At 47.8% G+C, this 13,811-nt stretch overlaps 1 protein-coding gene across 2 annotated transcripts in view; it reads right to left on the bottom strand.

Moving 5' to 3' along the window:
• LOC147614445 (uncharacterized) overlaps positions 1 to 13,811 on the bottom strand; it is an 80,685-nt gene that overhangs the window by 31,005 nt on the left and 35,869 nt on the right. The gene's annotated exons all lie outside the window — the stretch shown is intronic.

The following is a 13,811-nucleotide window of genomic DNA, read 5'->3' as shown; positions in this document are numbered from 1 at the left end:
GGTACGGCTGCCGTACAGTGTACGGGCAGCCTGGTACAGAAGGTACAAGTGCTGCAGGTGGTGTAGACAGGTGCTGGACAGGCCTGTGTACTCTGATTCAAGCTGGTACAGAAGTGGACAGCAGGCTGTTTTTGCAAGTACAACGCTTGGCACGCATCCCGAGGCGGTACAATCAAGTACAGTGCTGATTTTCAGATCTGTACTTTCAAGGACAGCATAGGAGTGAGCATCAGGAGGTAGATACAGGCAAGTGCAAGCACACGTGTGAAGCAGGATTGTGGGTTCAAGTGCCTGCAGGCACAGATTGGTGCTGTTGCTTCCTCCAGAGTTGATTCACGAGCTGAACTTGGTAAGCCTTGACTCTGTTCATCCATCTCTCTTTCTATTGCTTGATGTCTGCTACAGGTATGTGTTATCTGGCTCCTTGTGAGAGGAGGAGTATAGCAGATTGACAAGGGATTAAGACAGGGATTGAACAGCACATGTATATGTTGAGCTGAGAAGATGTATCATGCTTATGAGTTATGCCAGATGTATGCCCATGGCTGGCCTGCTTTGTGAACTTGGCTGATCAGAGGGAGGCACAGTGTGTTGCTTGAGGACACAGATCTGTGTGCATAGATCCTCTGTGCTGAGAAGGATTTGTGGGCAGTCAGATCGGACTACAGGTGTAAACTCTTGGCTGGTTTTTGTTTTGTACTCAGCCATACATATTATTTTAATAGAATAAAGAAATACCGCAAGGGGCGCCAAGCTTTGGGGCCAACAGGTGTCGTTGTGTATTCAGATTTGGGCATTCTAGTCCCAATCTGTGTTTTGTTTATCATCTAGACTACAAGTGGACGGGTGATTGCTCCTACCGCACTCTGGTTTTCTATCAGAGGCCGGTTTCAAGGTTCCGTCGCCGGGACCAATCATCAACTTTCTGAAGGGGGTGAGCTCGTGGTTGTTTTGGAGAAAGCCATCGCTGAAAATTCAGCAATCATGTCTGATACAGAGGAAGAGTACTTCTATCAAGAAGAAGAAGAGCAAGAGACTTCTCCTGAAAGAGATGTATCTGAGGATATTTTTGCAGGAGAACAGGCTGCAGATGTTGAGCCTTATGAGGATGTAACACAGCCAGAAGATGTGCATGGTAAAGAGGATGATGATGCTAAGTTCAAAGATCGCTTGGCTAGTGTTATGGATACTTTTATGCAGCTCACACAGAGTGAGAGATTTGCTGAATTTTTGAGGTCTCGCTCAGAGCCCCGCACAGAGCCCCAGAAAAAGAAGAAGAAGGTTCGTTCGAAGAATCTTTCTCATGGTCATAGTGGTACCACTCCACAGGATCCATCTCCTGCCCAGTTTCCGAATATGCAGCATGCTTTTGGTGCTAACCCACAGAGTTCCTTCTATGGACAGCCACCTATTCCTCAGCAGAACATGCATCCAGGGTACTTTGGTGGTGGCTCAGTGTTTCAATCCATGACTGGGGGTTATCCTCAGGGAGGCATGGGTATGTATGGGCCTTTTGGAGCCAATTTTCAGCCTGGCATGCAAGGGAATATGTATGGTGGTATGCAGTCCGGTATGCAAGGAAATGTGTTTGGAAGCATGCAACCTGGGATGCAAGGCAATATGTTTGGTGGCATGCAGCCAGGTATGCATAGTGGAATGTATGGAAACATGGCTGGGATGTATGGTATGCCTGGTGTTGGAATGGGAAATGTTGACCCAATGATGGGTATGAATGTTGGGGGCAGCAATCTTACGAAACCACTTCCATATGATAATCTAACGCCTATGGGCAAGGCGAAGGATTACAAGGAAGGGGGAGCTGCAGTGAAGTTTGACACTTTTAGTGGGGCCAAGGATAAATTGAAGGCACTTACCTTTTTACAGCAGTTTGATGCTGCTTTTTCTGGTGGGAATTACACAGAGTCCTCAAAGGTGAGGAAAGCTGCCACTTTTCTCAAGGGTAATGCTTTGCAGTGGTGGTCTACTCTTCTTTTGCAGGGCATAGCACCCACCACATGGGTTCAATTCAAACAGGTTTTCTCTTCCGTATGGCTCACATCTACATTTGAGGTGGATGTTATGACAGCATGGCACAAGCTGGATGCTTCAAAGTGTGATAGTTTGGAGGATTATAACAAGAAGTTTTGGGAAGCTCTACTCCCAGTGACTTCTTATCGTGCCGTGCCATTATCTGAGCAGGTAGAGAAGTATTGTTGTGGGCTGCCCAAGGAGGTACGAGATTACTGTATAAAGACAAGAGTAACGAACATGTCACAGATGATTGAAAATGCTATGACAGCTAATGCGTTACTCACAGGTGGTTCATCTGGGTTTAAAGGCAGTAAGAAATTGGGCAAGAAAGCTGAAAAATTTGGGCATGCTTCTCGTGATACTAAAGGGTCTTCAGAGACAAAGTATAAGAAGTTGCCAATGCCCAAAAGGACTTCTGAGGAAAGACAGGCTTTGAGAGATGCTCAAAAGTGCTTTTACTGTACTGAAGAGGGGCATATGTCATTCAATTGTCCCAAAAGAACGTCCAAGAAGGACCCTGACAATAAAGGAGAGCCCAAGCCAAAGAAACAAAAGCCTTCTGCAGGCTTAGTTCCTGATCTTGTGGGTGAGCAGCTAAGTGGTGAAGCTACAGAGTTGTGCAGGGCATGGGGCAAAGTGAGAGATCAGAATGCTTTGATCTTCTTTGACACAGGTGCTAGAGCCAACTTCATTTCATCAGATTTGGCTAGCCGATTGGGGATTCGCGCAGAGGAGATGGGGCCGTTACATGAGGCAAATATGGCTTGTCCAGGGTATGCAGAACCCGTTACTCCTATTATTGGGAAGCTTCGGCTTCATTTGCAGGGTTATGTGGACAGCGAGGAGTTCTTCATCATGCCTTTGGATGGCTGTGATGTTTTGTTGGGGATGCCATGGTGCCACAGGGTACATGCGGTGGTGGATACTTACAATAGGAAAATTACTCTGACTCATAGAGGGAAAGAGCATGTATTGGATGTAAAACTCAAAGGGGAATCTGTTCCTATTGTATCCGCTTCGGCGATTTCATCAGTAATGAAAAAGCATCTTTCTGCGTACTTGATTTATGTAAAGGATGCACAGGATGATGAGTCTAAGTCTAATTTGTCAATGTTAGATAAGGACAGGGCTGATTTCTTAAGTGAGTTTCAAGACTGTTTTTCCGAGTCATTGCCAGGAGAATTACCTCCTGAGACGCCAGAAGATCATGCCATAGATCTGATTCCTGGTAGTACTCCACCGAATAGACCGCCGTATCGTGTTAGTGCAGCCCAACAAGAAGAGATTATGAGTCAGGTGCAGGAGCTATTGAATAAGGGATTGATTCAGCCAAGCTCATCACCCTTTTGCTCACCTCTGCTCTTAGTGCAGAAGAAGGATGGTTCTTGGCGCATGTGTATAGATTACAGGGCGCTGAATAAGAATACCATCAAGAATCGATTCCCCATACCGAGGATCGATGACATCTTGGACCGCTTACAGGGCTCCACAGTTTTTAGTCGTATTGACTTGAAAAGTGGGTATCATCAGATACGCATTAGACCCGAGGATGTGCATAAGACAGCATTCCGAACCACGTTTGGGTTGTATGAGTTCTTGGTTATGCCCTTTGGTTTAACGAATGCGCCTGCCACATTTAACAGAATGATGGACAGGATTTTCAGGCCTCATAGAGAGTTTGTGGGCACATTCTTTGATGATATGATTGTGCATTCACAAACTGAGGAAGAGCATAGAAGGCATTTGGCCATTGTGTTTGCAGAACTCAGAAACCATACATTGGTGGTTAATGGCAAGAAGAGTGAGTTTTTCTTGCAGGATATACATTTCTTGGGGCATATAGTGTCTGGTCATGGAGTCCGTATGGATCCAGCAAAGGTGGAAGCAATACTTAATTGGCCAGCTTTGAGGACTGTGCATGATGTACGCAGCTTTCTAGGATTGTGTTCCTATTACAGGCGTTACATACGGCACTTTGCTGAAATTGCTTCGCCTCTTCATGCTTTGACGAAGAAAGCAACTCCGTTTAGATGGGCTGATCGGGAAATTACAGCATTCAAAAAGCTCAAAGAAAAGCTTACTTCGGACCCAGTATTGGTGTTACCGGACCTCCGAAAGGCTTTTGTTGTCCAGTGTGATGCATGTGGAAGTAGCATTGGTGCAGTTCTCATGCAAGAGGGACATGTGATAGCCTATGAGAGTAGAGTTTTGCAAGATGCCGAGAAGCATTTGCAGGTGTATGAGAAAGAGATGTTGGCTGTAATTCATGCTCTTTCTACATGGAAACACTACTTGCTTGGGGCTGATTTCACTGTACAGACAGATCATCAGACCTTGCGATATTTCCCCACGCAGACTAAGCTTTCAGAGAAGCATATGCGTTGGGCAAACTTTTTGTCAATGTTTCACTTCCAGATTGTGCATGTGGAAGGCAAAAAGAATGTAGTGGCAGATGCTTTGTCACGCAAGCCACAGGTTTCTGCTGTTTCACTTGCTTATCATCATGAGCTTGATGAAATGAAAGAGCAGTATGCCCATGATGAGGATTTTGAAAGGTTGTATGATCAGATGTCTGAGGGTCAGCGGCATGAGCATTACACTCTCAGAGATGGGTTTTTATTGATGCATGGCAGACTGTGTGTTACCAGGCCATTGCGACTCAAGGTTATGATTGAAAGTCATGCTCCACCGTATGCAGGTCATAGAGGTATTGACGCCACGGTCAAAGCAGTGGAGACTTTCTTTTATTGGCCAACCTTGAGAAGAGATGTTGATGCCTTTGTGAGGCAATGCATCGTATGTCAGAAGGTAAAGTTTGACCGTCAGAAGACACCAGGGTTATTACAGCCTTTACCTATTCCGGATAGACCTTGGGAAAGCATTGCCATGGATTTTGTATTTGATCTTCCACGGACACAAACGGGAAATGATGGCATCTGGACTATCATATGCAGGTTCAGTAAGCAGGCTCATTTCATTCCCGTGCGGAAGACAATTAAAGTGGATCATATGGTGAAGTTGTTCATGGCGAACATCTTCAAGTATCATGGCTTGCCTACGTCTATCATTAGTGACCGTGATCCACGGATGACGAGTTTGTTTTGGAGAGGGTTGTTTGACAACATGGGTACAACTCTCAAGTTTTCATCGTCATTTCATCCACAGACAGATGGTCAGTCAGAAGAGGCTAACTCTACAGTGTTGGATCTTCTCAAGTGTTATGTGTCAGAGCACAAGCAACAATGGGAAAAGTATCTTCCTTTAGTGGAGTTTGCATATAACAACACTGTACATAGCTCGACAGGCAAGGCGCCTTTTGAGATTGTAGAAGGAGGGAAGAAGGTTCCACCCATTTTGCATACAAAGGATAAGATCTTTGAGGCTGATCAGTATGTGGAGAGCTTGGATGAAGCTTATCGGAGAGTTAAGTTGGCCCTCCAGAAAACTCAGCAGAAGCAAAAGAAAGCCGCAGACCGTCACAGACCTGATTTGCAGTTTGCATTGGGTGATTGGGTTCTTTTGCGTTTTGAAAAGGCTAGACTCAAGAAGATGAAGGGTAAAGAGCGCTTATTCCCTAAGTTGAGCATGCGATATTATGGGCCTTTTCAGGTTTTGGAAAAGATTGGTGAGGTAACCTATCGATTGAAGTTACCAGATCACTGGAGGATTCACAATGCTTTTCACGTGAGTCTTCTTAGACCTTTCCGTGGGGATGTGCCTGAGGATGTATCAGATGAGGCTCAGCCGGAAGTTGAGGAACTTGATGAGGTTCTGATTCCAGAGCAGATACTGGCACATAAAGAAACGAAGGTACGAGGTAAAGTTTCCCGTCGCTATCTTGTGAAGTTCAAGAACTATTCACCGATGGATGCGAAGTGGATGGAGGAAGGTGACTTAACAGATTCACCTCAGGTTTTGCAGCTTTATCTCGATGCCTTTGAGTTAGAGCCGACTCTTATTGTGGCTCATTCAGGTTCAGCAGAGCATGGGTCTGGAGCATTACCTGATGCTCAAGAGGGGGGTAGCACCTCCACTCCCTTGATACAGACAGGCTCAGATGACATCTAGAGGTCGCTTGGTGCAGATTTTATCTCATCCGAAGGTACTGAGGCTGACAGTACATCTGTTTATGGGACTCCTATGATATATGTGTACTAGTCACATGGAGATTTTTGTGGATATGTATGGTTCACAGTGGTATACAACTTGGACTATTACTATGCCATTGCTTTGCAGTGAATGATGATACATGTGTGTGGCTCAGAGAGATTGGGACGCTGATCTTGCCATATTGTATATTTCACTTTGAATATTTTGATGCATCACCAGAATGCAATCGAGGACGCTTGCCATCTTTCAAGAGGGGGGTATGTCATGGCCCTGTGAAAATGGAGCAGGACAAGTGTGGGCATGGTGGTTGCAGGGTCAGAATATTTTATGATTCACATGGGGGGTGCCCGGACAGTGTTTAAAGATGTGTGGACAACCCTAGGTGTGAAGGGGGAACATTAAAACATTAACTTTTAATGTTTATAAAAGTTGCCCCTAGGCCTTAGTGGCCCTAGGGAACTTATTAAGTTGGGGCCCTAGGGATTAACTTGGGAAGGAGGTTTTCTCTCTCTACACTCTCTCTCCTCTCTTTTTGGGGAGTCGTGTAGCAAAAGTGGAGCCTTCCTTCATGCGTTTGAGTTCCATCGTGGGAAAGCTGAAGAGGAGGTGAAGGCGGCTGTTTTGCTACAGACTGTTGCTGTTTTTCTGAAGAAACCAGCCGTACAGCACTGTACGGCCAGTGCTGGACTCTCTCTCTCTCTCTCTCTCTTTCTCCTCTACTGCTGGCGGCGCACAGGACAGCTACTGTTGGGCTGCGCAGAAGGCCTGTGCAGGCTGCACAGTTGGTTTTTCAGCAGGTACACCTGGTACGGCTGCCGTACAGTGTACGGGCAGCCTGGTACAGAAGGTACAAGTGCTGCAGGTGGTGTAGACAGGTGCTGGACAGGCCTGTGTACTCTGATTCAAGCTGGTACAGAAGTGGACAGCAGGCTGTTTTTGCAAGTACAACGCCTGGCACGCATCCCGAGGCGGTACAATCAAGTACAGTGCTGATTTTCAGATCTGTACTTTCAAGGACAGCATAGGAGTGAGCATCAGGAGGTAGATACAGGCAAGTGCAAGCACACGTGTGAAGCAGGATTGTGGGTTCAAGTGCCTGCAGGCACAGATTGGTGCTGTTGCTTCCTCCAGAGTTGATTCACGAGCTGAACTTGGTAAGCCTTGACTCTGTTCATCCATCTCTCTTTCTATTGCTTGATGTCTGCTACAGGTATGTGTTATCTGGCTCCTTGTGAGAGGAGGAGTATAGCAGATTGACAAGGGATTAAGACAGGGATTGAACAGCACATGTATATGTTGAGCTGAGAAGATGTATCATGCTTATGAGTTATGCCAGATGTATGCCCATGGCTGGCCTGCTTTGTGAACTTGGCTGATCAGAGGGAGGCACAGTGTGTTGCTTGAGGACACAGATCTGTGTGCATAGATCCTCTGTGCTGAGAAGGATTTGTGGGCAGTCAGATTGGACTACAGGTGTAAACTCTTGGCTGGTTTTTGTTTTGTACTCAGCCATACATATTATTTTAATAGAATAAAGAAATACCGCAAGGGGCGCCAAGCTTTGGGGCCAACAGGTGTCGTTGTGTATTCAGATTTGGGCATTCTAGTCCCAATCTGTGTTTTGTTTATCATCTAGACTACAAGTGGACGGGTGATTGCTCCTACCGCACTCTGGTTTTCTATCAGAGGCCGGTTTCATGAGCCCACTGAGTCCACCAAGGAATGGCCTCACCTTCCAAGTACCAACTGATGTCCGGAGGCTTCCGGAGGCTAAACACCAACCGTCCTTCGAGGGACAGGAGTCACTCCGAAAGGGGTAGTCCACTGACGTCTAAAAACCAACCACACGAGCAAGAAAAAATTCTGGTTTCTTTGCTGAATCTTTGTACTTGAAGTAGGCTCTGGTACCACTGTAATATGCGGAAGCTTCGGAAAAGAATTGGTAACTTCAAAACTCAAAAATCAACACTCTTTTCGCGACGGAAATTAACGCACAAACTGAAAGGAGATGTGCAAAAAATAGAGAGAGAAGAGAGAGATGGAGAGGACACAGTATTAGGTCCCAATTACCCTCTGTAGGGCCCCCACCACGGAGGGTGTATTTGCTTTATTAGAATGATGTGAATCTGAAAGAAAATACAGCAATCTTGGACCTTTCTTGGCTGGGAAATCCCTGCCCTTGACCTTCAGTTCTCCACCCCTTTGCTTAGCAAGTCCCTTGGCTTATCTAGCCGTTGATTTGCTTGAGCTCTTGGTGAATAATGAGATGAATGAATGGGATTGTGGGCAATGCTATTTATACTACCCAATCATGAGCAGTCGGCCACAGTACTACAGCAGTCGGCCAGCACTAAATGCTCCCACGACCAGAAAATACAGCAATAAATACTATTAAATGTTGCGCATCACTTTGTTGCTTGGCTGGGCACTTACGAACATGGGAAATAGGGCTGGCCACTTAAGCGCCTGCTGCCTAGGAGGCTGGGCACTGAATGCCCCCTGTTTTGGAGGCTGGGCAGCCTGTATGGGCTGCCCCATACTTGCCTTAAACCTCTCCAAGAGCTGGATAAGCAGTCAGCTACAGCCCCCCCACGGCCTACCCATGGCTGGTGGGTACAGCCAGAGCCTTCTTGGCCCTCATGGGGGTGGTTTCACACCATCCCCATGCCCACACTTCGACTTGGGGTAGCCCCATGGGCTGGCCCCTTGTCCTAAACACTAACTACTCAGTGATCTGGCATCCGGTACAATACCAGATATACAGAATCACTGACATCATTCCAGAGGGAGACTCACAGCGCGGACTAGTACTGTTTCATGTGCAGGACAGTGCACACCTGACCTTAGACTCCTGTGCAGGACAATGCACACCTGACCTCGGACATCTGAGATGGATCCCTGGCTGACTCGTCCCGGACTGGGCTAACATGGGACTAGTTCACCATCCCAAGTCCTGCACCTTCTGTACATAAATGTCTACGTGGCATCCAAGTGCGGGATGCACTTGGATGCCACGTGTCTTAAGTGCGGGATGCATGTGAGACACTGATATCTCTCCCGAGCAGCCGCTCGCCCCGCTTCTTCCGAGTATTCGGAAGAAGCTTTTATATTGGAGCTTGAAAAGACTCTCCTAGCAGGCAGGGTGGTGGTGGCCAACCAGGTACTTCTTGCCACCATGTGGTACATCACTTCGTGCTGGGCCTTTTCTCGGGCATGTATTGGCCACGTACAGCGATTGATCTACAGCGATTGATCTAGAACTTCTTATGGGCCAACAGTGATGGAAGGCCAGCGAGGGCCAAGGTGGCATGGAGAGTGATCATTCAGCCACGTCACAGAGGGGGGCTAGGCCTCATTGACCCTGCTATCCAGAGCCGCGCCCTGTTGGGCAAGCTAATTATTAGAGGCCTCCTTCTCGGTGGTGAGCCCTGGAAGGATTTCCTATTGGCCCGGATTTCAGCCCGCACTCCGAGTCTTGGGGGGCCTTGGCCGCGGAGTACCAGATGGATCTTCAGAGAGATGCGAGCCCGTGGTTTTAGCCCACCTTTTGCGGACAGATTTGCAACCAATTTACTTCCTGCTTAGGATCATCTTAGGCCAGCACTCAAACAAATAGCTCCAGTTGCCTCAGAGGAGTGGCTTCGGCAACCTTTGGTCTAGAACCTCCCGATCCGTTTACCAATGGCCACATGTTAGGGACCCGACCACATGTATCTTGGGGCGCCTTGAGCATGGGACCAACCAGGTCTCTTGGAGATTGGATCACCCACAGGCAATTACCCCCGGAAGTGCAGGAGAGAGGCCTGACAACGATCCAGGGTAGAGATATGCTCAGCATCGACGTTGACTCACCTATCCCTCAAGAGTGGCTTACTCCTCCAGACCCCACTCCCCCTAGTGTGGCTAGGCATGTTTACCAGACACGATATCCTCGTGGCGGTCCACGGACCAGATGAGGACAGTGGTCTGCTCACTTTTTCATTTGGATCCCATGGCAGACTTGACAGATCTAAGCTTCCCTTGGAGGATTTCAGTGGCTACACCTTGCAGAGGGTGAGGATGATTGGTTTTTAGGAACGGGAATGGCATATAGATCCAACACCAACCAAGGTGGCCAGGGAGAGATTATGGCAGCTATGGATATGGGAGTGCTCACCTCTCACGCACCTTCAGTGGGACCCAAGAGAGTGGACTTGGCATGATGCAACGGATCGGGAGGAGACTCTCGATGCCCCCTTCTTTGATATACTGTGCGGCTAGGCCGCAGGATCCCCCCCCCCCGCGCGCGTATGAGATAGCCTTCTCCTCACAAAGCAACTAGCTGGAGGAGAAGCGTCTCTTCCCTTATGATCGTTTGCTTCCCGCCCTTAAATGATGCGAGTTTGTATTTAGCCCTTCGTGGTTGTATCTAGCCCTTTGTGGCTGTTTTTTCTTTAACTAATAGAAGGATCTTTTTCCCATTAAAAAAAATATTGCACGTCAGAGAGTGGCCACATGCCAATTGTATGCACAGAGCACTGAGGAGAAAGAGAGCATCAAAATGACGAAGGAGAAAGCAAGGCTGATGTGGCCGTTTTTTTTTTTTTAGTTTCCAAAGACGACAAAACTGTTTTCAGATTTTTTTTTTTTACCTTCTCAGTGAGCTGGCTGCGTTTCCATACATGAAGGGTTGATCATTTCTTTTCTTTTCTTTTCTTTTTCGTTGCCTTGTAGGTGCGTGGTTGGCCATTCGTAGCCCGTGGGAAGAAGCCGTATGTTATAAGGCTAAGGCTAATGGCCTTATAATTTTACACATCACGTTTTTTTTTTTAAGTGAAAAGTCATGGCTTTTCACCAATGAAAGATGGCGACTCCTATGTGACAATTCAGCCTAGGACCAAGTGATGCTTCAGGTAGGTGGAGAGGTAGCCAATTAGAGCCCTGTTAAGGCCAATAATGCCCGGGTGCAACATTCCATCGGTTTTTTTATAGAAGTGGCTTATTGCATAATTGGGGAAAAACCATAAATCAAGAAATATTGGGCAACGGGGACAAAATGGACCGGAGCACTCTCTCCCCTTCTTCCATTCAAACCTTGCAAAGGCTGATTTCAGGGTTAGGGCTGGAAGATTTTTAGGGTTAGGGTTTTTTGATTTTAGGGTTAGGGTTTGGCTGTGGACATCCTACTGTTAAGCTTTATCTTAATTAAACATAATTAAAAGATCTTAATGCTTAAATACTTGAGTAAACATGAGGCAAAGAGCGGAAAGTTGTGTTCTTGCATTGAGACACAAGGCCTTGTTAAGTAGGGCCTGAAGAGGTACAAATGAAGAGGCACATCCTTGACGAAAGGGTGCCACTCTTGAATGAATAGTTATGTCCTTTGGATGTTCCTTTAATCAATAGATGTGTCTCTTTGAATAGATGTCCTTTGCTGATGACCATGTGATAGGGTGTGACCCTTCATTGGTGTCCCTTCAATGATTAAGAGTAATTAAGGATAATTAAGAGAGATTAAGTCACAATGGTGACATCGGATCCCCGTGAGTTGCGTCTCTCGGTCTCCTAAACTTGGCCCACTCTTCCATAGACTAAGTGGGACCAGTGCAAAGGGGTCCCAAGGCAATGTGAGAGCGAGCACCCAAGCGGGGGCCACTAGGCATCCTAAGGAGGGGGTTCCAAACCTAGGGATGGCGGAGTCTCTACTCGTCTGTGGTCCGAGGAAATTGGGTGAGGGCAAGCTTGAGATCACCCCGAGCTTTGATCAAACTGACTACAAAACGATCCTCGAAGGAGGAGCTAAGACCGTGGGAGCGGGCCGCTATGAAGATCCATCGCACACTAGAGATCCAGGGGCCACCGGGTGCAGGCCGATATCCGTGCGAGAAGAAAGGCCTTCCAAGGCTCACCACCTGGCTAAAGGCCTCGAACAACCAGCTTGCCCAACGTGGCTCTAGTCCATATAGGTGGATCAATGATGCACAAACTGAGGCTGAATAATCACTCTCCAAGCCGCCTTGGCCCAGGCCGGCCAAACAGCAATCTTTGCCCAAAGAAAGTTCTTGATCAGCCATTGTACTTGTCCAAGGTAAAGCCCTGGAAAATGTCCAGCAAGAAGTGATGCACCACATGGTGGCCACAATCACGCGGACAGCGAGGGAAAGCCAGGCAGTGGCTTCAGTAAAGGAGCTTCTTCTGAATGCTCAGAAGAAGGGGGGCAAGGTACCCAAAATCCACACGACTTGTGCCAGTTGATCTGGGTGCCAAAAGCCAAGTGGAAGTCCTTAATAGCACGTGCAAATCTCTGTAGATTCCCTTCCTCTTCAGGGAGGTTGGTAGCTGTGTCATCCTGCAAGCAAGCGAGTAACTCCTCTAATGGGGAGACAAAGACCTTGGAGTCTGGCAGGCAAAAAACTGTTCATCCCCTTTGCAACAGAGGAAGAGGAAAGGGGCAAGAGGGCACTTGATCACAAAATCGTAAATTTTCCCCCTTTGGTCCCCTGGATATGGAGCGGAGTAAAGCGACGAGACTCCTCGGATCCGAAGTATGATGCCCTCGAGGAAAACCCAATCTACTCTATTATAGGCTTTCTCAAAGTCCACAAGCAGAACTACCATATCTTTGCCTCCCAAAAGGTGAAGATGTTGTCCAAGATGCTCCTATCCTGAATGAACCCGGTTTGGGTGCCATGGATCAAATCTGGAAGGTGAGGCTGAAGGTGGCGACGACGACGACTGATGGCTTTGGTAAGGATTTTGTGGGCGCATCCAAGGAGGGTGATGGGGCACCACTCTCATACCTCCAAATGATCGCAAGAGTGAGGGTGGGGGGATGCCAGAAGACGGGGCAGGAGGACAGAAGACGGCAGGAACGAGTCAAGCAGGGCTAAGGAGAAGGCAGACGGGCAGGAGAGGAGGAGGGCGGACAGGCAGAAAGGAGGTGTCAAAGTCACGCAACAGCAGCACGTACACCACCCTAGGGCACTGAGCAACGTCGGTGGCTAGGCTCCCATCTCCTAGCCGTTGCTCCCCCCAAAAACCCGGTCGGAGGAGATATCTATGACAAGGTGCCACCACACCCTATATATGGCTCTTCGACTTCCCGTGCTCTTGCATATGGGATAATCCACCACAACTTCTCGTCATGCGATAACCCGAGAGTAGCTATGAGAATTGCCACCTCCAACACCCTCCTTCAATTCGAGCATCTCGATCAAGCAGAGGTTAGAACCGCCCAAGACCACACATGCCGAGCTCTGATACCATGACGAAGTCACGCAACAGCAGCACACACACCACCCTAGGGCACTAAGCAACGTCGGTGGCTAGGCTCCCATCTCCTAGCCGTTGCTCCCCCCCAAAAGCCCGGCCGGAGGAGATATCTATGACAAGGTGCCACCACACCCTATATATGGCTCTTCGACTTCCCATGCTCTTGCATATGGGATAATCCACCACAACTTCTAGTCATGCGATAACCTAAGAGTAGCTACGAGAATTGCCACCTCCAATAGGGGGCAGGAGGCAGGGGCGTGAAGGAGGGCAGAAAGGCGGGAAGGGCAGGGGCTCACAAGAAGGCGCATGAGGTGGACCGTGGAAGAGCACAGAGGGGAGCTCCAACTCTCCGCGTTTTTTACTTTGAAAGCTTTTTTTACTATCTTCCTGATTCCCCACATAAGAATCAACAAATA

Source organism: Cibotium barometz, chromosome 42, assembly GCF_041138505.1.
Source record: "Cibotium barometz isolate CiBa-2024 chromosome 42, ASM4113850v1, whole genome shotgun sequence".
In the NCBI taxonomy this organism is placed as follows: domain Eukaryota; kingdom Viridiplantae; phylum Streptophyta; class Polypodiopsida; order Cyatheales; family Cibotiaceae; genus Cibotium; species Cibotium barometz.
The sequence above is the reverse complement of the archived record's forward strand: the minus strand, read 5'-3'. Positions and strand labels throughout refer to the sequence as shown.